Source organism: Corythoichthys intestinalis, chromosome 12, assembly GCF_030265065.1.
Source record: "Corythoichthys intestinalis isolate RoL2023-P3 chromosome 12, ASM3026506v1, whole genome shotgun sequence".
Classification (NCBI taxonomy): Eukaryota; Metazoa; Chordata; class Actinopteri; order Syngnathiformes; family Syngnathidae; genus Corythoichthys; species Corythoichthys intestinalis.
In genome coordinates, this window is record NC_080406.1 from 3834785 (window position 1) to 3857561 (window position 22777).

General features: G+C 40.0%; 1 long non-coding RNA gene and 1 other non-coding gene across 3 annotated transcripts; one reads left to right on the top strand and one right to left on the bottom strand.

Annotated features, from left to right (window-relative positions):
* Nucleotides 1-378: 378 nt before the first annotated feature.
* On the bottom strand, nt 379-22577 carry LOC130927589 (uncharacterized). Of its 2 annotated transcripts, XR_009066454.1 has the most exons (4): nt 22497-22577; nt 22251-22317; nt 20696-20796; nt 20484-20565 (listed from the first exon to the last, which is right to left on the bottom strand). It is a non-coding gene; the product is annotated as an uncharacterized LOC130927589 (long non-coding RNA). The 2 variants fall into 2 exon arrangements; XR_009066455.1 differs by lacking the exons at nt 20484-20565; nt 20696-20796 and adding an exon at nt 379-473.
* On the top strand, nt 13207-13280 carry trnak-uuu (transfer RNA lysine (anticodon UUU)). Its single transcript has one exon. It is a non-coding gene; the product is annotated as a tRNA-Lys (tRNA).
* Nucleotides 22578-22777: the final 200 nt, after the last annotated feature.

The window sequence follows — 22777 nt, forward strand, 5'->3', positions numbered from 1 at the left end:
AACTCGATTAAAATTTTTAATCGTTTGACTACTTAGAAAATAACGATTTATATATATACTGTATATATAGGGGTATGAAAAAGTATCTGAACCTTTTGGAATTTCTCACGTTTCTGCACTAAATCAATATCAAATGTGATCTGATCTTTGTCAAAATCACACAGATGTAAAAAGAGTGTCTGCTTTAACTAAAACCACCCAAACCTTGATAGGTTTTCATATTTTAATGAGGATAGTATGCAAACAATGACAAAAGGGGGAAAATAAGTCAGTGAACCCTCTGCCGAAGGAGATTTAAAGAGCAATTGAACTAATTTTCACCACAATTTAAGTCAGGTGTGTGCCCAATCACTGATGTGTGGCTTAAAGTTGCCCTGCCCACTATAAAACACACACCTGGTAAGAATTGCCTTGATGAGAAGCGTTGTCTGTTGTGCATCATGGCGGCGCGGTCAAAAGAGCTGTCTGAAGACCTGTATATATGTATATAGAAACACATAAAATGTTAAATCAATGGCAATATTTTATAATATTTAGTCCATATTTTGACCGTTAGTTGGCGCCATGGTTTGCGGGCTCGCAGTGATGACGTCATTGGTATCTTGCGTGTTCAACAATTGCTTATTGCTGCCTAAACTCGCAAAGTAAAATGCCACGATGTGCTGCTTTTGGATGCAATTTCCAGTCAAATGGAAACAAGGGGAGTGGAGTGAATGGTCAAGGTGGAATTATTATTTTTAGTGAATAAATGTGCATAAGTGGAAGCTTCTCCCCCTTTTTGGTCCCTGTATGCACCTATCCTACCCACCACGCGTTACAACTGGCGCCCGAACATTTTTCCTGGATCTGCAGTCAAGTAAGGGATCTGTCTATTTTCTGGATCCGACGGTCCCACCGCGTCTACAATATTGGTTTCGGATCTGTCCAATTTTTTTGATTTGTCGGTCCCAAACAGCAGCTTTTCGGATCAGTCTATTTTGTGGAATGGACGGCCCGACGCGGCTGCGACATTGCCGTGGGATCGGTCTAATTCCTGGATCTTCGAGTGATTAAAAAACGCGGATTTGGATTACTATTACTATCTTTTATATCGACTATTCTTCGTGGGAGTTTTCCCCAAATCATACTAAACAATTAAAGCACTATGGCACGCTACAGTGACGACAGTGACTCTGACGTGGACCTCACAACAATGTTGGAGTTCATCAGGGAATGCGTGTTTGCGTACTGCTGAGCTCCCGAGTGAAGAGTGGTCAAGGTGGAAATATTATTTTTTGTGAATAAATGTTGATAGTGGAAGCTTCTCCCCTTTTTGGTACTTTTATACACATATCCTAGCTACCACGCGTTACAATGTACAAGACATGGATTACACAAGGTGTGCTCTTTAGCCTGTACTGTATGTAAAGCACACAACAGCTCTGGATGCTAACAATCTACATAATTATATTGGGATAAGTTTGAAAACGCAATATGCTTACCTTGAATATCTGCTAATAAAACCGGACAGCATACACTCTCGCTCCCAACCAGACTTCCCAACAGGACTCTCTCGCATCACCAGTTTTGCCCAACTTTTGTCTTATCAGGTATTTAATGCACGCATTTTTCCCTGATGCTCGTCTTGTGAACGACCGACAGTGCTGTCCTGCTCTTCACTTTTCAGATCCGGTTCAAATAGGAAGTGTAGAACTGACGACATGTTGGGAAAGCTAACAAGTGACACGCTGGAATTTCGGCAACGGGATCAGTGACGTCACGCACTGCGATGTAACAAGAATGGCGACCTATCACTTAAAATAATTTTACAAACTTTATTAAAACAAAAACATTAAGAGGGATTTTAATATCAAATCATTATAACTCATACTAACATCTATCTTTTAAGAATTACTTGTCTTAAAAATAGAGGATCCCTTTAAGTAACCAAAGTTGTTTTATTGTAATGATCTCCTTTTAAATGGGTTACCCTTCTGTAGTTGTGTATGTGTGCAACTCATTCAAAATGCTGACAGACATAGTTAACCACACACACCACCCTCCCCACAAAATCACATTTAATCATGAACAAAACATACAAGGACGGGAAAAAAAATGTAAACCTCAATTTTGACTACACGCAACCCCAGGGTGCACACATCCCTGTACCAGAACGTTGTCATTAAAAATAGTAATCACAGAGCGTACGTTCATGTTTTTTGACACGCATCCTCTTACATCTTCCGACGGTGGGAAAGGAATCTATAAACAAATGCACCCCGCTGACTCGCATTGGACACGTGTGATAAAACACGACTAGGACTGAAACAAAGTGTAGATTTTCACGGGAACTCTTTTTCTCTTGTCCTGCCAGTAACACAATCTACCTTGTCCAAATGAAGAGCCTGCTCTGATGGTGCAAGTGAGAAACTAGATAGTTTTCCCACAGAGTTCCCACATGCGGGATCGTCGTAGCTTTCCCACATCACGATGGCACCCTTGTTGTATGGAACACCCTGGACAGCTAAAGGGGACCTCGGACTTAAAAGACTTGCAGGCTCTAATAAACCACAATTCTTCTCTTTTACTAAAATATGTTATTAGAGACACATATTGCCATTAATTTAAAAATCTATAATACTTAGGACATGGTTTGACCTATGGAGGGCGTCATGTTTTACACGCGCAATGCACGCTGGGGGTGATGAAGCGGTTGGGCTGGACTGGGAGAAAGCAATGCTAGCTAGTAAACGAAGCTAGTATGATGACTGGCATGATTGTGTCACATTTTGCTGCAGGTAGATTGTTTTGTTACATGACTGAGATAATATCCCAACGTCATACCGGCATCCAATTCCAGCTCATCAGCAGTGTCTTTAAACCGATCCTAGGCGGCTTGCCAAGATATTGACTTGCTGCCGTTTGACAATTTGCATATTCCTTCGTTGCTAGTTGCATCATTGCTTCTTTTTTTTGTTTTTTTTTGTCTGCCTCTCGACGCGGTTTTTCCTCAGGTTTAAAAAAAAAAAAAAAGAAGTTGACTTATTCCAACCTAATGGATCGACATTGCTGAGCCTCTCATCACTTTTCCGCTCGGGTTCAAATTGGAAGGGCGGAACCGACGACATGTAGCTAGCGAGTGACACTGTGGCAGCGCTGGCCGCTGAGGCAGCCAGCGTGCTTTGCGTCATCAACAACAATGGTGACTTACTAGTTATACTAATTTTTCAAATTTTATAAAGACAAAAGCATTAAGAGGGGTTTGAATATCAAATTATTGTAACTCTACTAACATTTATCTTTGAAAATCTACAAGTCTTTCCGTCCGGGATTAGTATGAGCTCACTGGCTGCTGTTAATGGCGATTGATTTCCATTCCACTCTGACTAGGAGGGCTAGCAGGGAGTGTTTGATCACAGCCAACCCCCCACTCAAATTCGATTGGACGTTGAAACATGATCGCTTTAATCCCATGTCCTCTGATTGCCTGTCTTTATTTGTAATGCTTTGTAAACCCCCTAGTGGCGCCAAAGTGTACCTACTTTGTTCGGTTCTGGCTCATTTTACAGATGTTATCTAGTGACTACTCGAGCTCATAGCAAACACGAAGCGCTAAAAGACGAGCTAATTGGCAGCCATTGCTTGCTTTATTTATGCTTTGACAAAGCATTGCTTGTAAATTATATTCGTTGCATGGACATCTGGGACAGTGCCACTGGATTGGCACACCAAGGTGGTGGTCCCCCTTTTTAAGAAAGGGGACTAGAGGGTGTGTTCCAACTATAGTGAAATGACACTCCTTAGCCTCCCTGGTAAAGTCTATTCAGGGGTGCTGGAGAGGAGGGTCTGTCGGGAGGTCTAATCTTAGATTCAGGAGGAGCAGTGGGGTTTTCGTCCTAGCCGTGGAACAGTGGTCCAGCTCTACACTCTCAGCAGGATCCTACACAGGAGTTTGTCCAATGGTCTCCATTTGTTTTGTGGATTTGAAGAAGGCATTCAGCTGTGCCCCTCGGGAAGTCCTGTGGGGGGTGCTTCGGGAGTACGGGGTACCGAGTCTCTTGGTAAGGACTGTTCGGTCCCTGTACGACTGGTGTCAGAGTTGGGTCCGCATTGCCGGCAGTTAGTCTTTCGTTCCCAGTGAGGTTTGGACTCTGCCAAGGTTGCCCTTTGTCACTGATTCTGTTCATAACTTTTATTGACAGAATTTCTAGGTGCAGCCAAGAAGTTGAAAGGGTCTGGTTTGGTGCCCTCTGCATTGCATCTCTGTTTTTTGCGGATGATGTGGTGCTGTTGGCTTAATCAAGCCGTGATCTCCAACTCTCACTGGAGCGTTTTGTAGCCAAGTGTGAAGTGGTGGTGTATAGGATCAGCACCTACAAATCCAAGACCATGGTTCTCAGTCGGAAAAGGGTGGCATGCCCTCTTCAGGTTGAGGGTGAGATCTTTCCTCAAATGCAGGAGTTTCAGTATCTCGGGGTCTTGTTTACGAGTGAGTGTAGGAGTGAGCGGGAGATCGATAGGCGGATCTGTGCAGTGTCTGCAGTGATGCGGACTCTGTACCGGTTCGTTGTGGGTGAAAAGGAGCTGCGCCAAAAGGCAAAGCTCTCGATTTACCAGTTAATCGACGTTCCTACCCTCACTCTTGGTCATGAGCTGTGGATCGTGACTGAAAGAACAAGATTCCGGATACAGCAGTAGAAATGAGTTTCCACCGGAGGGTGTCCAGGCTCTCTGTTACAGATAGGGTGAGACACTCTGTCATCTGGGAGGGACTCAGGGTTGAGCCAATACCACTCAGCGTTGAGAGGAGGCAGCTGAGGCGCTCGGGAATCTGGGTTCGGATGCCTCCTGGACGCCTCCATGGAGAGGTGTTCCGGGCATGTCCTACCGGCTGGAGGCCCCGGGGAAAACCCAGGCCATGCAGAAGAAATTATGTCTCTGGGCTGGCCTGGGAACACCATGGGCTCCCGCCGCTACTTGCACCATTTGGTACTCGGGCACCACCAAGCCTCTGCAGTGAGTATAAAGTACGTACGGTATCTGCTCCAGGTGCACTTTTCACAGTTGTGAGGAATCATACAGCATTCATTTCTGTAACAGCAGTCTACAGATGGAAACAAAAATCAGATCTGTAATCTGATGCTTTGAACGAAAAAAAACCCCTCCTGATCCTTGCTGGTGCGCTTGTGCAACACGGCGCGGCAAACGACATCTGCCGTGAGCGCAACGCTTTGACAACTCCATCAGGCCGGTCTCGAGGTAGCTGTCAATCACGACCGATCATCTCATCCCTCGGCGTGGCAAAGATGCGTCTCTCCCCGCCACCGCTCATATGACAGGTCCCTACAGCTCTATTTACACCAAGATGACGCCGACGCGCTCCTAATTAGACAAGCTGGAACGATGGAAGAGGTGCGAAACGTGAAGTCAATGACAACTTTAGAGAATGGCGCTTTTTCAGCAGCCATATTGTCTTCTCCGCTCCTACTTTGCAGGGGGAGTTAATTCGAGGGGCGACACGGATAGCAGGCCTAGGCTCATTTTCAGCAGCGTTTAATTAGATTAATGTGACGACGTCGTAGCACAATGACGAGCCGGTCGCATCCCAGAGCACACGCGTTAACTGGCTAAACACTTCCAGGAAGGCAGAGAGAGCAGCCAATGTTTCTGTTTTTGACGGCGGGAGATGTTAATTGTGTGGCATAAGACCTCCAAACTGTTTGCCGCTTGTGTTAATCACCATGATAATTGATGAGGGTGGTTGACAAAGGCGAGGAAGGCGCAGCGATGAAAAGATTGCTTGTAGTAAACATGCATTGAAAGCTGATCTAACACAGTCTGAATCAGGCCTTTTCCAATGTGGATGAAAACGGCCACGATTACGACTGTAGCATTTTAGCAGTTCCTTCTTCTGCATTGTATTTGTTAGTCTGATTTTCGTAAAATGTTCATGTATATTCTTGTTTCGAGAAACTACACAACCAACAATAATTGCTTCTAAACTGCCATCATTTGGGAAATTTATGAAAAGATTTCACCCCAATTTTCAAGCCCTAATTGACCGATTAGTGAATGAATCTGATCTGAAATCATACTGGAACTGATACAGGTAGTCCCAGGGTTACGATGTGCTCGACTTATGCGATTTCGACTTTACGACGCCGGAGTCCAGTCTGCCGATGTCATCATCCTATAATGGTAGGCGTGGCTAAACGGCGGATTAAAAGGCTAATTTCACGTAATCTGCGCTTTGCCAAATTGTCGTATATAGTCTAATCTTCTTAAAATATGATTCTAATTCACATAATAATGCTATTTAGGACTTTTTATATATCCTGTCGTACCCACTTTAATGGCTAGTTATGGAATTTGGTAACACTTTATTTGACAGTGGTGCCATAAGACTGTCATAAGACCATCATATTTATGACATGACACTGCCGTGAGCATTAATGAATGCTTATGACAGACATCATTTTGGGTCATCCGGCCAAATTATCTCAGCCATTTTCACCGGAGCAAGGCCATTCGCTCCCGGCCGTTTTACTGGATTTTGACTGATTTTGCAAGGCCCACAGAAAATTATGTTCTATTAATATATAAACATGGAACCCACCAAAAGAAAGATTAGACTCTCTTCTTTTAGCAGAAAAAAAGTTCATATCTTTTTCCATTTTTTTTTTTAGAAATCAGCATTAGAAAATAGCTTAGTTTGAGCAATTTTCCAATTTCTGATGAAAAAACAGAGAAATTGAGCTTTTTGTAACTACATTTCAAACATAACTTTAACACAGCTATTTTTCGCTTTTGTGACATCCCAAACATCTGAATGTTTTCATTCTGCAAAATAACAAAACAACAAGACAAATAGCGCTTTTGATCGCAAAGTAACAATTTATTTACACATAACTAAACTATTGAACTGTTGAACTATTTGCGCACATAACAGCGGGGAAGGTCTCGGCAGCTCCCGGTTGAATGAGGTAGCTCCTAGTAATCTGATGAGTCCGGATCAAGATCGGTCTCACTTTTTTCATCATCTTCATCGTTGGTTTCAACCTCGGGCTAAGGAGTCACGCAACGTAAGCTCCCCAGAACACGTGTGGAACCTGACGCTGTTGTGGCCATCACCGTCTGTCTCATCAAGATAAGATTTTTTTTAATCCTTCTTTGACGATGGTTTCGTTTTCTTTTCAAAACACTCCTCCAGTGTCGTTAGCCTTTTTTCCCCCCGATTTTTCTCCACATTTTTTCAAATTCTCACGCGCCTTGACAAGATCCTCCAACTTCTGTTTCCTGACTATTTTTCTTCACTTCCTTCTTCTCATCTCCGAGATGAGTTCTTACAAAATGTGCTACTGCCCTCCAGCGGCCAGTTTTATTGCTTTAAAATGAGTTTTGAGCATTGTGCATTGCAGTTTAGGTGCAACAGAACCTAGAGATGCCTCTTGTCAAAAAAAAAAAAAAACATACAAATGCATTTTTGGGAAACACTGAAACAATTAAAAAATAGAACGTATTTATACGTTTTTGGGAGCAAATGAGTTAATGACATCTGCATTCATTGATGCCCATGATAATGTCATGTCATAATTATGACAGTTTTATAGCAGTCTAATAACGCCGCTGTCAAATAAAGTGTTAGCTATTAACCCAAATAAATCAACAAATAAGCCTCACTGGACTAGGCATGTGCCAGTATGAGATTTTGACGGAACGATAACCAAGAGCAAAAATACCGCGGTTTCAAGGCGTCACGGTATTGCAATTATAGCTCCAAAAAGTTTTGAGATGTATGGGTTAAAAAAAAAAACTTTTTTCCATTGAACAGGATTTTTTTTTTTTTTTCAGACCATAGTTGCAAATTGGAACATGAATATATTGTTATAATGAATAAATTATCAATAAAAAACAATATTTTATATAAAATTAAAATAAACATAACTTATAGACTATACTCACAGCCAAAGCTCAAGTTGCTCAAGAACATAATAATTTCTATAAAAAAGTAAAAACACTTCTGAATAAAATTTTAAAAATTTATACTGCATGACTTTTTGGAAAAGCTTAAGTGAAGTTTCGCCATTTTCAGCAACTGTGTCAACTCTAGTCTACATGATGTCATGCCTTTGTGTTAAAAAGAACATAAAGAATTCATAAGTTAGTTAAAAATGTATAAGTTAGTTAAAATGTCAATATTGTTGTGGAAAGGTCTCATCAAAAAAAAAAAAAATAAAATAAAATAAAATAAGTGAGGAGTGAGACCCCTCCTTAATCCAGCGAATGTGGATTTGTGCTTAGGGCAAGATCATCTTTCGCAATTAGCGATCTTTGACGCTATCACTTTTCCCCCTTCATTCAAGCGAATAGAGGCAGTCGGAGATCCGGGCATTTAATGACGTCACCAGCCACAAGAAAGCGTCGCCATATTGACAATGGGGCACAAGACGAGTCACTTGTAATACAAACGCATTGAACTTTCGTCTTATTTGCCGTCTTTTTTCCGTCGCAATGGCTAAAAGTTGCCGTGTTGCGGGTTGTCATACAAGGAAGAGTTCCGAGCCGCATTTGAAGTTCTTCATTCTTCCTCGCGAGAAGAAAAGGAGAAACAAATGGCTGAAAGCAATTAATCGAGGAACAGTAAAAAGACAGTTCCGTGGACTATTCTCGCCTGTGGGAGCCTAAATCCAGGCACATTTCCGTTTGCAGCCGACATTTTATTACTGGTGAGCAGAGGTTGCGCTAGACATTTTCGTTGTCTGTCATTTTGACTGACAGGGTCATAAAAATCCGGTCATAATCTATTTTTACCCGTCACTTAAATTTTGAAAATGATAATGATGACATATTCAATAGTATTTAGTTTTCATTCATTTTTAATTAATATTGTAACGCTTGCTTGGCAGCGAGAAATTAGACACGAAGTCGTGGTATTTTTCACCCTCTTTTTACTCTGCTTACCGCCAACACCACCAACAAAACAACAACTCCGCCCCCAAAGAAAAAGAGGCAACTATATAGACCCCAATCACCAACGTCACACAATGATCTTAATTGTGGTTGTCAGCCCAAAATCTTCTAAATATATATTAAATGCATCTTACCAGATATAAAATGACTACTACATAGTCTGTGGTGATCGTTTGGTGCCCAGATTTCTTGTCGAATTACAGCAGTCCATCTTGCTCTCCTCTTCTCTCAGAATACTCTCCGTCTATCTTCTCTGTTACTGCAACCAACCGCCACACACGCCTTCACCATTTTGATTATTGATGTTAACGAGCAGAAAAACACGCCGTAATAGGAGGCATGTACGTAGCGGTAATGTGCAAACACGACGAGCTGACGGAAAATATGGCGGCTCCAGTCAGGGGGGCGGAGTTGTGACGTCATGTGATTGGGGTCTATACACAGGCGGCAATCTAGTCCACCAATTGGATGACGCGCTGGCACACCAGGTGCACCAATAAGAACCTCGTGTTGATGTGTCAATCACGGTGCCGCCGCCAGACCCCGGTGACGCTACAATATTCTGACAGAAGAGCCAACGACGTCATGCATTAAGAGAGACAATAGCTAATTAATATGCTCACTCGCCACCCTGTGGTCTGGGGTGTGAATTGCAACCTGTCAAAATGACGGACGGACTTCAGTTTTTTTCCGTCACCGTTTTAAAAAACCGGTCAACGACGGAAAATATTCGGTTAACGCAGCCCCAATTAGCTGCTACGATTCAATAGACTAGGCAGTTGTTATTATTACCATAACTTAAATAATTAAATAACGCTTGGAGCTGAATTACCGTGTTCTGCCAAAATGTGCTACATCGGCGAAACGTCCCTACATGAGTCGAATTTGACACCCAAAGTACTATCGTGCGCTCCAAACTTGTTTTGTTTTAGATGCATACAGGCAGAACGTACTAAAAACTGCCTTAAGAAAATACCTAAATGTAGTTATTTCAAATAAGGACGGTTTATATACGCTACGTGACTAATGTGGTCAACTGCTTCAAAGCTAACCCAAAAAAAACAATGGTTAAAAGGATTAGATGGTAATACGTGCAAAAAGTATCTTAAAGGCAATGAAAAGGTTTTAAAAAACTAAATAAAAATAAAAATAGTGAGTACTTGTCGCCTAGAATTGATAAAGGTCAACTTACTGAGTGACTTTATGAGGTAGTTGTAGATGTTTCCGAACTCCACTGCAGGCCATTCCTTTTGATTGTTCATCCAGCTATCAGCTGCAAGTTTGTGAGGGCAAATTTCCAAGCCAATACACGGTAATTTTAAATTGTACCGCCTCCTCGCGTCTGTCGGCAGTGACTTCTGGTAATAGTAAGCCATGTTTAAGACGTTTTTAGGAAAAAAGATGCAAAACACACCTGAAATATATGAATTTCAGACGTTTGTCAATGGAATGTTTAGCTGCGCGTTCCCCCTTCGCAAAATGGTGACCCGTTGCTAAGCGAGGTGACGTCATCGTGACATCACGCCGACTTCCTCTATCACTCTGCGGCTGTAACACTCAACGAAGTTGCTCTCCGAGCTAAGCCTAGGCTAACATTCATCTTTGTAAGCTTTTAGTTAGTTTGTATACTGAATTTGAAAGGAAAATGTGTGTTTTGTTTTTGGTGAACTTTTTCCATGGGGCTAATCTGTTGAAGCAACTCACATAGAAAAATCTAATTGTACAACATTTTAAATGTATTCATTTTGTATATTAGACACCACGATTTGAGAGCTCAATAAATTGAAGAACAGTACACCTTATGAGTACCGTATTTTTCGGACTACAAGTCTCTCCTGAGTATAAGTCGATCCAGCCATAAAATGCCCAACGAAGAGAAAAAAAACCATATACAAGTCGCACCGGAGTATAAGTCGAATTTTTGGGGGAAATTTACTTGATAAAATCCAACACATAGAATAGACATGTCATCTTGAAAGGCAATTTAATATAAAAAAATACAATAGAGAACAACATGCTAAATAAATGTACAGTGTACAGTGCATTAACAACGAAATGTGAATATACGGTCCTACGCTACGGCCTGTCCTGGCTATACAGCGAACTCGCAAAAGACAATGCTGGACGTCCGTATAATTTGCTGAATCAATTTGGTCCTCGATAAAAAACAGGTTCGCATCAACGTAAATAAATGATGATTAGGTAGTATTAGTAATAAGTAACAGGTTAGCATGCGTTCGCTATCATTAGCACATCGTTCAAACAACCACACAACTGGCTCTAAGTGTCCGATCGCGGGTGGAAAACACACAAAAACAACAGAAAAGATGATACACGCAGGCGTTGCCTCTGTAGAGATGATTTAAAAGCATAAACAATGAAAGTAGGTTCGCAACCGTCTACTCTCTCTAGCTAACTCGCCCACTCACTCACTCAGAGCTACGTAGCTGTCCGTCTTCTTCTGGCGTGTCAGGTAAACAAGTGCCAGTGCGCCCTCACGTGGGCGTGAAAGCGCCACAAACTAAATGCATCCATTTCAAGATAAAAAAGTCATTAATACAATTGAACATACACTGCCAAAGGCAGAACGCGAACGTGGCCATAGCTATAAAGAGTTATTCAGATAACTATAGCATAAGAACATGCTAACAACTTTACAAAACCATCAGTGTCACTGCAAAACACCAAAATAACATGTGAAATTATATCATAATGTGTTAATAATTCCACACATAAGTCGCTCCTGAGTATAAGTCACACCCCCAGCCAAAATATGAAAAAAAAAACGCGACTTATAGTCCGAAAAATACGGTATTTGTTTTTGGGTTAGCTGGCTGTCTAGCCGATAGCGTCACTTTCACACACAGCAACAAACGGGAGGGGGTGAGCGCTGCTGCGCCAAGCCGCTTCTGGCTGCATTTTTGACACAAGAAAAATAGTGAATACCGTACTACGGTCTGACGGAAAATTTTAGTGCTTTTGAAACCGCGACATTTTCACACCACGGTAAACCGTGAAACCGGTACATGCCTACACTGGACTAAAAGCCGCAGGATTCAAAATTAGGGAAAAAAGTAGTGGCTTATAGTCCGAAAATTACAGTATTTATCATCTGGTAAGTTGTAACGGTGTAAACAGGGGGCAAAAAAAAAAAATTGTCTGAAAACAATTTTCTTTTGACTGATGAGTGAACTTTTCAAAGCTCGCCACTACCTGTGACAGCCATTTCCAAGATGAAACTAAATTGGGTATTCTCGGAGTACACACAATTTGGAAGTAAAGATCACATGTGAGCATTTGATCTCCCCTGACTTTGTCTCGCTTTGTGGTAGAAGTAACCCGGTAGACTGTTCACTCGTTCGCCTACAATTGCTCTTATCAAAGCGGTGATGATGATGATGATGTTGGCAGTGCAGGCTGTGTATTGATTTGCGGGCGCCCTTGTCAGGTGTTCACAACAGATTACACTTTTTCCCCTGGTCTTTAATTAGAGTAGCCACCATCTTCCGTTCTTCACAAAATGTGCTTTTAAACTCCCCGCTAAGAAATTGTCACCTACCGATGTTTGCGCTCACTTGCTTTCACTGTTATAGAAATTGGTCTTATTGGGTTTTCACCGGACGGTAATACTGTACACAAACCACAACACACAAATGTACACAAATGTTGTGGCATTGCAATTGATTGTAACAATGTACACAAAACTTTTAGAAAGCGAACTCATACATTTGCAATACATTGTGGAAATAAAGTATACCAAAGAGAAAGTTGACTTACGGCGCTGATAGAGTGAAATCATAAAGTGGTATGAAAAAGCATCTGAACTTTTTGGAATTTCTCACATTTCTGCATAAATCAGCATCAAATATGATCTGATCTTTGTCAAAATCACACAGATGAAGAAACTGTCAGCTTTCACTAAAACCACTAAAACACTAATCTTGGCCCATTCTTCTCTACAAAACTGCTGTAGTTCTGTCAAATTCCTGGGATGTCTGGCATGAATTGCTGTGTTTAGGTTATGCCACAGCATCTCAATGGGGTTGAAGTCTGGACTATGACTTGGGCATTCCAGAACGTGTATTTTGTTCTTCTGAATCCATTCTGAAGTTGATTTACTTCTATGTTATGGATCATTGTCTTGTTGCAGCATCCATTCTTTTTTTTTTTTTTTTTTTAGTTTCAACTGTCTGATAGATGTCCTCAGGTTTTCCTGCAAAACATCCTGATAAACTTTTGAATTCATTCTTCCATAGGGCCTAGGTAGCTCAGTCGGTAGAGCATCAGACTTTTAATCTGAAGGTCCAAGGGTTCAAGTCCCTGCTCAGGCGCATTCATCTATGGTGGAGTAGTTGTCCCCCAACCTAGAGGCTGTGGATTCGATTCTCCACCCTGATGAACTCGCCTAAGTATCCTTGAGCAAGATATTGAACCCTGCATTGCTCCTGGTGCTGTAGGTAGGTAGATGGCAATGTAGTGTAAAGCGCTTTGAGTACCCTGAGATGTAGAAAAGCGCTATACAAGTATAACACCCTTTACCATTAATGACTGCAGGTTGTCCAGGCCCTGAGGTAGCAAAACAGCCCCAAATCATGATGCTCCCTCCATGATGCTTCACGGTGGGAATGAGGTATTTATGTTGGTGAGCTGTTCCATGTTTCCTCCACACATGACATTGTGTGTTACTCCCAAACAATTTAACTTTGGTTTCGTCAGTCCACAGAATATTTAGCCAAAACTTCTGTGGAATGTCCAGGCGCCTTTTTGTGAACATTAAACGAGCAACAATGTTTTTTTTTAGACAGCAGGGACTCCCTCTGTGAAGTCCCCCCCATGAACAGCATTTGCAGCTATAGTTTTACACATAGTTGATGTGTGCACAGAGATATTTCTGTCAGTCTTTAGCAGACACTCTTGGGTTCTTTTCTACCTCTCTGAGTATTCTGCGCTGAACTCTTGGCGCCATCGTTGGTGGACAGCCACTGCTTGGGAGAGAAGCAACAGTGCCAAACTCTTTCCATTTGTAGACAACTTCTTTGACTGTCGATTGATGAACATCAAGCCTTTTACAGATGGTTTTGCATCCTTTCCCAGCTTTATACAAATCAACGATCCTTGATCGTAGGTCTTCAGACAGCTCTTTTGACCGAGCCATGATGCACATCAGACAATACAATCAAGACAATTCTTACCAGGTGTGTGTTTTATGGTGGACAGGGCAGCTTTAAACCACTCATCAGTGATTGGGCACACACCTGACTTAAATGGTTTGGTAAAAATTGGTGTCAATTGCTCTTTAATTCTCCTCAGGCAGAGGGTTCATTTATTTTTTACTCCTCCCTTCTATCATTGTTTGCATGGTATCCTCAGTAAAATATGAAAACCTATAAATGTTTGGGTGGTTTTAGTTAAAACAGACACTGCTTTTACATCTGTGTGATTTTGACAAAGATCGGATCACATTTGATGGTGATTTTATGCAGAAATGTGAGCAATTCCAAAAGGTTCAGATACTTTTTCATACCACTGTAGTCAAATAAATTCAAAATTTAGATCATTGTTCGAAATACCTATGCGGTTAAGACAATGTCACGCCAAACTGCTGTAATTCATTTCATTCAGCAGGACTATTTTTTTTTTTTAGATGCGTAATGCAAACACAATAGAGAGGAGTGCTTCGGCTCGCAGCAGTGAACAAACCAATGTCATATCACTACGCCCTGCTTGCCTAGACAGCCTGTTCCCTGCAGAGCTGCTGGATTACAAATGTTGCTGTTCATACTACAATTATTGAAATGCAATGGTAAATTTTTGTAAGTTTATCCTGAAAACATAGACAACACTATTGATTGCATTGGTCATCTGTGATTCTAATGTGTGCATATGCTGTTAGTATGCTAAGCAGTAGAGGCGTGCGAAATTTCCGATTCTTAGATTATTCGCGATTCGGCCGTGGAAGATTCGAGAACAATTCACAAACATCCAAATTCCGATTATTGAATTATACCAGGTAAAACGGAAGTTAAACACAGTTAGCGCGGTCAGCGGGACGCAATGAGGAACGGACCAAGAGTAAATATCATGTTCAACTCATGCCGCTAGATAAAAAAAAAGAAAACAATCATACCTGATTGAGCCGACAGCCGCTATAAACAACGCCCAGTTGCTAGTTGCTACAAACATACGGCTACAGTAGATTTCATATATATGTAGAACTAGATGCAAAATGACAGACAAAGGCGGTGTTAGAACACGTATTATTGAACCGAGATGCGAAATGACAGACTTTCCGGCGTTAGTAAACAGCCGCCGTCTTAAAGCAGTACTAAAGCAGTGACTTCTCTAGAAGGCTGTTGTAGCGAACCTAATTAACTTTTTCTCTAAAACACTCCTGAATCGGCAAAATCTTGTCTTGAATCTATCTTTCAATGATGAAATAGTTTTAAAACTTTGAAAAAAGTAGACAGAAGGGAAATTATGGAATAACGGGAGCAATTCTAACAACTGTAGCAGTTGATTCACAACATTAAATTAATTGATTGTTGTTTAAAGCTGCTGATACAGAATGGGGACTGGAGTATTGTATTTACTGTTATTTTTGTTTACTGTTATATGCTAAATTGATACTGAAATAGTAGTTTGGTTTAGCCTGAGAGGATTTTTGAACAATTTTGGAACTAATGTACAAAACATTTATTTAAAAAAAAGAGGGGGGTGCATCAATAATTGTTTTATAATCGAATCGGAGCCTCTGAATCGTAATCGAATCGTTAGGTGCCCAAAGATTCCCAGCTCTACTAAGCAGGCACCATTGACTCGCGCTAGCATACCCACTCCGGGGCCCTAAAACTAACAAATGACTAACAAACTGCACGGAATTTGTTAAAATCATCTCCACCGACTAAATAAACCCCCGCTAACTCAAAGATTGTCTTAGTTTATGTCCAAAATTCTGAACTTCCCCTTTAAATTAGTTTATAGGAAAGTCAATTATATACAACTATATTTTTAGGCTAGTGGGGGGCACTGCCCCCCGCCCCCCTTCAATCTCCGCCTATGATTTATCGTATAATACTGTATTGGGCCGAATATAAGAAGGCCCTGATTATGAGACGACCCCCTTTTCTTCAAGACTCAAGTTTGAAAAAATACTTTTTGAACACCAAATTATTTTTTATACATAATTACAGTACATCTGAAACAAATGCATGCAAAAGCATGTTATTTAGCCTCATTCAAATCTTAATATCTGAAAATTTAAATATGTAGACTAAAGTGCGTAAATGTATGGCTTCTGGTTTTTGAAATGTAAATAAACTAGGGCTGTCAAACGATTACAATTTTTAATTGAGTTAATCACAGCTTAAAAATTAATTAATCGTAATTAATCGCAATTCAAACCATCTATAAAATATGCCATATTTTTTTGTAAATTATTATTGGAATGGAAAGATAAGACATAAGACGGATGTATACATTCAACATACTGTACATAAGTACTGTATTTGTTTATTATAACAATAAATCAACAAGATGGCATTAACATTATTAACATTCTGTTAAAGAAATATGGCATATTTTATAGATGGTTTGAATTACGATTAATTAATTTTTAAGCTGTAATTAACTCGATTAAAAAATTTAATCGTTTGACAGCCCTACTTGTAGTTCTTAAAAGATAAATGTTAGTAAAAGTTATAGAAATTATATATTAAAACCCTCTTAATGTTTTCATTTTAATAAAGTTTGTAAAATTTTCAATCAAAAAAACTAGTAGCTCGCCATTGTTGATGTCAATAATAATTATGGTGCTGAAGCCTGAAACCCATAAAATCAGTTGCACCCAAGCGCCAGCAGAGGGCGGAAAAACACCAAAAAACACAAATAACAAGTGGAAATGACACTCTGCTGTCATTTTAATCTGTTTGAGCCGGGCATGTGCGTTAAATGGGTCACTTTAACGTGATTCATTAAAAAAATTAATTAGCGCGCGTTAACGCGATAATTTTGACAGGCCTAAAATAAACCAATCTATTGTGATTAAACAACAAAATTGCAATAACTGCATTAACAATCAAAGTGAAGTCTAACTGTAACTGTAGTCTTGAAACAAATCTGAATAAGGAAAAACATTGCAATAAAATAATGCAAACTGGTTAAACTTGAGACTAGCTGAGATCTGTCATGACCAGGGGTCCCCAAACTTTTTCCTGTTAGGGCCACATAACTTTTCCTTTCTCTGATGAGGGGCCGGGGTCAGTTTGTAACAGAAAAAGTGTGACGATTGCAGGAATGCCTAAATGGAAAAAAAATATTGTTTTTCAGATAGCCACAATCAAATAACGCTTTCTGGATTCTTCACGGAAAAAAAGTAAATAAAATAAAAAATAATATAATAACACTTTTAATTAAATAGATAATAACCAAATAACCCTCTCTGGGTTCTTCACAAAAAAAAAAAAAAAAAAAAAAGCCAGGGAATAGACAACAATATTGAAAAAAAAAAAAAAAAGTTCAGGGGGCCGGACCAAATGTGGAGGCGGGCCGTAGTTTGGGGACCCCTGGTCATGACAGAACATTGCTTCAATGGTATCTGGCGCCATCTTGCGTCGTGAATGGGTATAACGTCTAGACTGCGAATATAAGACGACCCCCACTTTTGCAATCTAATTTCAATGCAAAAAAAACGTCTTATATTCGGGCCAATACGGTATATAGTATTTCTATTTTCGTTATTGTCATTGTTGACAAAAACAACACTGATTGCGTGGAATCGGTGCATTATTCTTGCATTTTAGTGTCGTATCGAGGCTCCTCCTGATTCTAGTATCGGTGCAAACTACTTCTAACACTAGCTTGGATGAGTGTGTGTGTGTGTGTGTTTTAACATTGGACTTTTGTTGCAAAAATCCAAATAATACAACTTGTTTTTAAACTTGAAGGTTTCACTCTACACATGCTTTTTGGCTTTTAAGGAGGGGATCAAACCGGTTGGTAGGGTGGGTGCCAGCGGTAAACATTCTTGGCGGCCTTCCCGTGATGACGATTGAAGCCTTCAAGGGGCATTGGTGCGCTCCTGCGCGTGTGCGTATATGTGCGCGCACGACGTTCCCTCGGCCAAAAAGCCAAAGGGAACGCTTGGATCGTGTTCTTACACAAACATGGGGGAGCACAAACGGCACGCTCTTGACACGCATTAGCGTTGCAAATGTTTGCGACTATTTTAGTCTCACAGGCCGCTCTCTGGGATAACTCGCTTTGAATAAATGAATCCCGACGAGGGGAATCTGCATACAAAAACAGCACGCTCGGGAGTGCTCCCTGAATGCTTACAGACATCTTTAAATGGCTTTCTTTGTTTATTGAGAGCAAATTTAGTCCTCTGTGCTTCCATCTGCCATCCATCGGTGAACATTTTCACCTTCTTTATCTTGCACTTACACTCGTGAAAGTGTATTTTAATGGTTGGGTGGGAAAGGGGGGTATTTCTAGGGCAGGGATGCGGTAAGAAAGAAACTTTGACAAGGAACATGCAGGAATTATGATTTAAAAAAAAAAAAAAAAAAAAAAAAAAACCTTTACAGGGCACTCATTGAACTTATTGGCTGCCAATTCCGTCTATCGCCGTCAATGGCACTGAAACATGAGCAATCACAACCAGTCTTCTCGGTTTAAATGAATTGGACGTCTATTGCCATGACTGGCATGCAATGAGTTAAAAATATGAATAAATAAAATCAACTTTAGAGAGTTAGTTGTTAGTCGGGGTGGATGTTGTATCCCCCATATCGTGAGATCGTCTTGTATCGCGAGCTACCCAGAGGTTCTCACCTCTACTTCAGTGTGCAGTTTTTTTGTTTTTTTTTTCAGTTTCAGTTTGTTTATTCGCACATCATCAAATACAGTACATGATCATACGCTAGCAGTTCACATGTTAAGATGGGCGAATAGGACACTCCAAAGAAGCTATTCAAAGCTTTTAGCAGGGCCCAGTTAGACAACACACACATACACACATACAATAAACTGTGGACAATTTAAAAATGTTGGTTACATTGGATTTGATAAGACACCAGTAGTGTTATTCAAAGAATCAGCACATACACATACATTGCCAGGAGGTGAGTTTTGAGTTTTTTCTTAAAGATGGAGATGGAGTGTGACATTTTAAGTGTTTCATCCAGTTCATTCCAAATCTGTGGTCCTTTGCACACAATGCTAAAGCTTGTACACTTTAGCCTTCGTTTTTTCCCTGTGATTTGATGTTTTCTTCTTGTAGTATATGTGTGTTGAGGAGTACAGACTGGGATGAGGTCACCTAATTTATAGTTTAGTCTATAGATAATCTGATAGATTACACAAGCATTTTGGTAATAGTTGTGGTCTTTAAGCCTCAGGAGGTGGTTGAGGTGAAAAATTATTTTAGTTGGAGCATTAAACTCAGACCATGTTAGGGCACGTATAACTTTTTTCTGTAGTATTTCAAGCTTTTTTAAATAAGTTGGATATGTGTTGCACCATATGACATTACAGTATTGTAGGTGTGGTTCAAATAAAGATTTATACAAAATGAGAAGTGCAGAGAGTGGGAGCTAGTGTCTCAGTTTAAAGAAAAGAGCAGCATATTTTGACAGTTTATTTGTAAGATCATCAATATGTTTTCTAAAATTAAGGCACTCATCAATATGGACTTCCAAAAATTTTGTGGAGTCTACCCTTTCAATGTTTTCTCCGTTTATGTTTAGGCAGATTAGTTAGCCATGGTTTGCATATGGACGGTAGGGACATAACACTACCAACTTTTCAGGATGTTGCAATCGTCCCCACAAACCTAACTTGCATTATACAACCCCTAGCAAAAAGTATGGAATCACCAGTCTCAGACAAGCACTCACTCAGACATTTATTCATGTAGAACAAATTTAGATAAAAAGCTTGAAAAAATAACGAATTAGTTCAAAAGTGCAACTCTTTAGCAATGAATAAAAAACATTGTGGTGGTCAGTAAATGTTAATTTTATAGAGCAAGTGCAGGGAAATATATATAGAATCACTCCATTCTGAGGAAAAAAAGATATGGAATCATGAGAAGCAAACTAAGAAATAACAATCAAAACACATCTAAAGTATTTAGTAGCACCACCTCTGGCTTTTATGACAGTTTGCAGTCTCTGAGGCATGGACTTGATAAGTATTCATCATTAATTTGGTGCCAACTCTCTTTGATTGCAGTTGACCTTTTTTTTTTTTTTTTTTTTTTTTTAATTTCCACCATAGGTTATCAATAGGGTTGATATCTGGGCTATTTGCAGGTCATGACATTGACTGGATGAGTCTTTCTCCAAGGAATGCTTTAACAGTTTTAACTCTGTGGCATAATGCATTGTCATCTTGGAAATGACATATTTTCAATTGAAGGGGTAAGAAAGCTGTCTAAAATTTCAATGTAAACTTGTGCATTTATTAAAGATTAAACCACAGTGCATTTGCCTGACACGCAGCCCCATATCATCAAGGACTGAGGGAATTTTGATGTCTCCTTCAGGCAGTCATCTTTGTAAATCTCGCTGGAACAGCACCAAACCAAAGTTCCAGCGCCATCACCTTGTCAAGAATCTGCAATGGACAAGGTGTCAAGAGTCAAGAATCTGCATTGGCCAAGGTGATGATGCAGGGACTTTTATTTGATGCTGCACAGTGTCATGCTGAATGATGAGGTATTAGCTCCAAGTTTTTTTTGTCCTACCACACCAAGAGAATGCAGCAAGGAGGTATCCAGGTTGTCTCAATCTAGATCCAAGTGATTAGCTCGCCATCAAAATCCAGACAGTTGGTCTAATGTCCAATCTGAAACAAAGACCAGTTGAAACAAGGTCTAAGGAAAAAAAAAACATGACATGTAAATTGACAGTGTCAGATCAATGGCGTACCGCAAGCAACACATCACTTCCGCTCATTAATATTCATGACATTAGCTACTGTTGCTAAGTAAGGACAAGCCACCGTTTGTCCCTAATAGGAAATGAATGGAAATCGTGTACGAAGGAGATGTTTACAGAGCCAAACCTACCAATTCTCTCCGAAAATGATGTGCCTGGTGCCAAATTGACTGGCAAAGATGTGGAAGAACATAAAAATGTTCAGTTAAAGAGATGGCTTTAATGTCGAAGGCTGAAAAAGACGAAAAAAACGAGCCGACCTAAGCATAGCTTTAGCTATTTTATCGACGCGACTGACAATGACATTCTCCTGTTTCAACAAGCTATCCTTTACCATCAGCCCTGTCTTTCTTATATATCCTCTGGTTGTTCTACGTCTCTTACCGTTCTTGGGGGTAATTTAGTTAGCTTTGAGTAGCGATCGCAAATGCTACTCAGTGACAGCCAACGAACACTTTAAATTTTTTCATTGATAACACATCTTAATCCTATAATTTATTTACACTTCCGCCTTACTAAAGTTGTTTATATACAGTATATATATCAGAAACGGTAACAGTGGCAGTCAGATACCATTGTAATTCTTTTCAGGTTGTCAGACAGAAGCAGTACGGCACAACGTTACGCAAAAAAAAAAAAAAGTTAAAAATATAAAAATGGCTTACCTCTTTGTCCTCTGAAAGACCATGCCAACCCAACATAATGTTTGCTGCATGTGAAACGTGAATGGATTCGCCGAGCTGGTGTTAAAGTCCGCACAAGTTGATTCGGTCTTCACATTTTTTCCTCCCGAGTTTTTGGTTTCCGGAAACGTATAAAGAAAACATCCTTCATGGCTGTAATGTCTAGAGTTGTTTCTACAAGTTCCAAAAAAGCAATGCGTGATCGGCATGTTCGTTTTTGAAAGATTACCGGCAAAAAGTAGCACTAATTGCGTTGTGTCTATGCGAGGGCGGGTCTATAGTGTCCCACTTCGGCTTTACTTCCGCTTTACGAAACGATGTCACGGTCTAAAAATAGCCTGCGTGCGGTACGTCATTATGAGTTTCAGTTTAAATCTGTAGCTCAATGATGAGATACATCTTTTTCTTTTCAACTAAATTCACATTGCACATAAATTAATTGAAATTGAAATAAAGTATGCAGTACATATATTTAAACAATTAACAAATTTAAACTACTTTCCATTTAAATGTTCTCCTTTAAGTAAAATTTAAGGAAACCTCAAACCTTCCATTAACTCAATGAGGTAGTGAAACCTACATGTAACATGCACATAACAATATAGCACTCTTTTTTTTTTCTTCCCCACCCCCAAAACATATTCCTTCTGTGAAAATAAGAGCTTAACCACATGCTCACCGATCTCTCACACTGTGTTATGAACACAGTTGGGCCGCGTATTGTCGCTCCACGCGTTGGTCTTCCTCTATAGATAAAATGGCAACGTAGCATGTTAGCACGCTATGCTAACGTTAGCGCGGACTTTTTGCTAACAGTAGCGCCGAGTAAAACATAATACAAAGCACAAAAAACTCGCTTGTTGTGAGAATAGTACCTAGCTTATCATAAATTGCAACAATATATCAATGTGTAACTTAAACTCACGTTTTTCTTTTCTGTAGATAAGCTTTTCAGGTTGTGTGTTCACTTGCCTGTTAGGTAGTTCTCTCTGTCTGTCTGCGTTGCCGCTCAATTGTGTTCTGCAACGTATGGTGCTACCTACTGAAACATACGAGGGCGGGACTTCCTGCCATTAGAGCAACTAATGGAACTGAATTATTGTTTGCAATCGTTTTATTTTATTTATTTTTCATTACTTTAACAAAAAAATAATTCAAATTAAATGTGAAATAATATATTTCACAAAATGTATGACACAATTATGT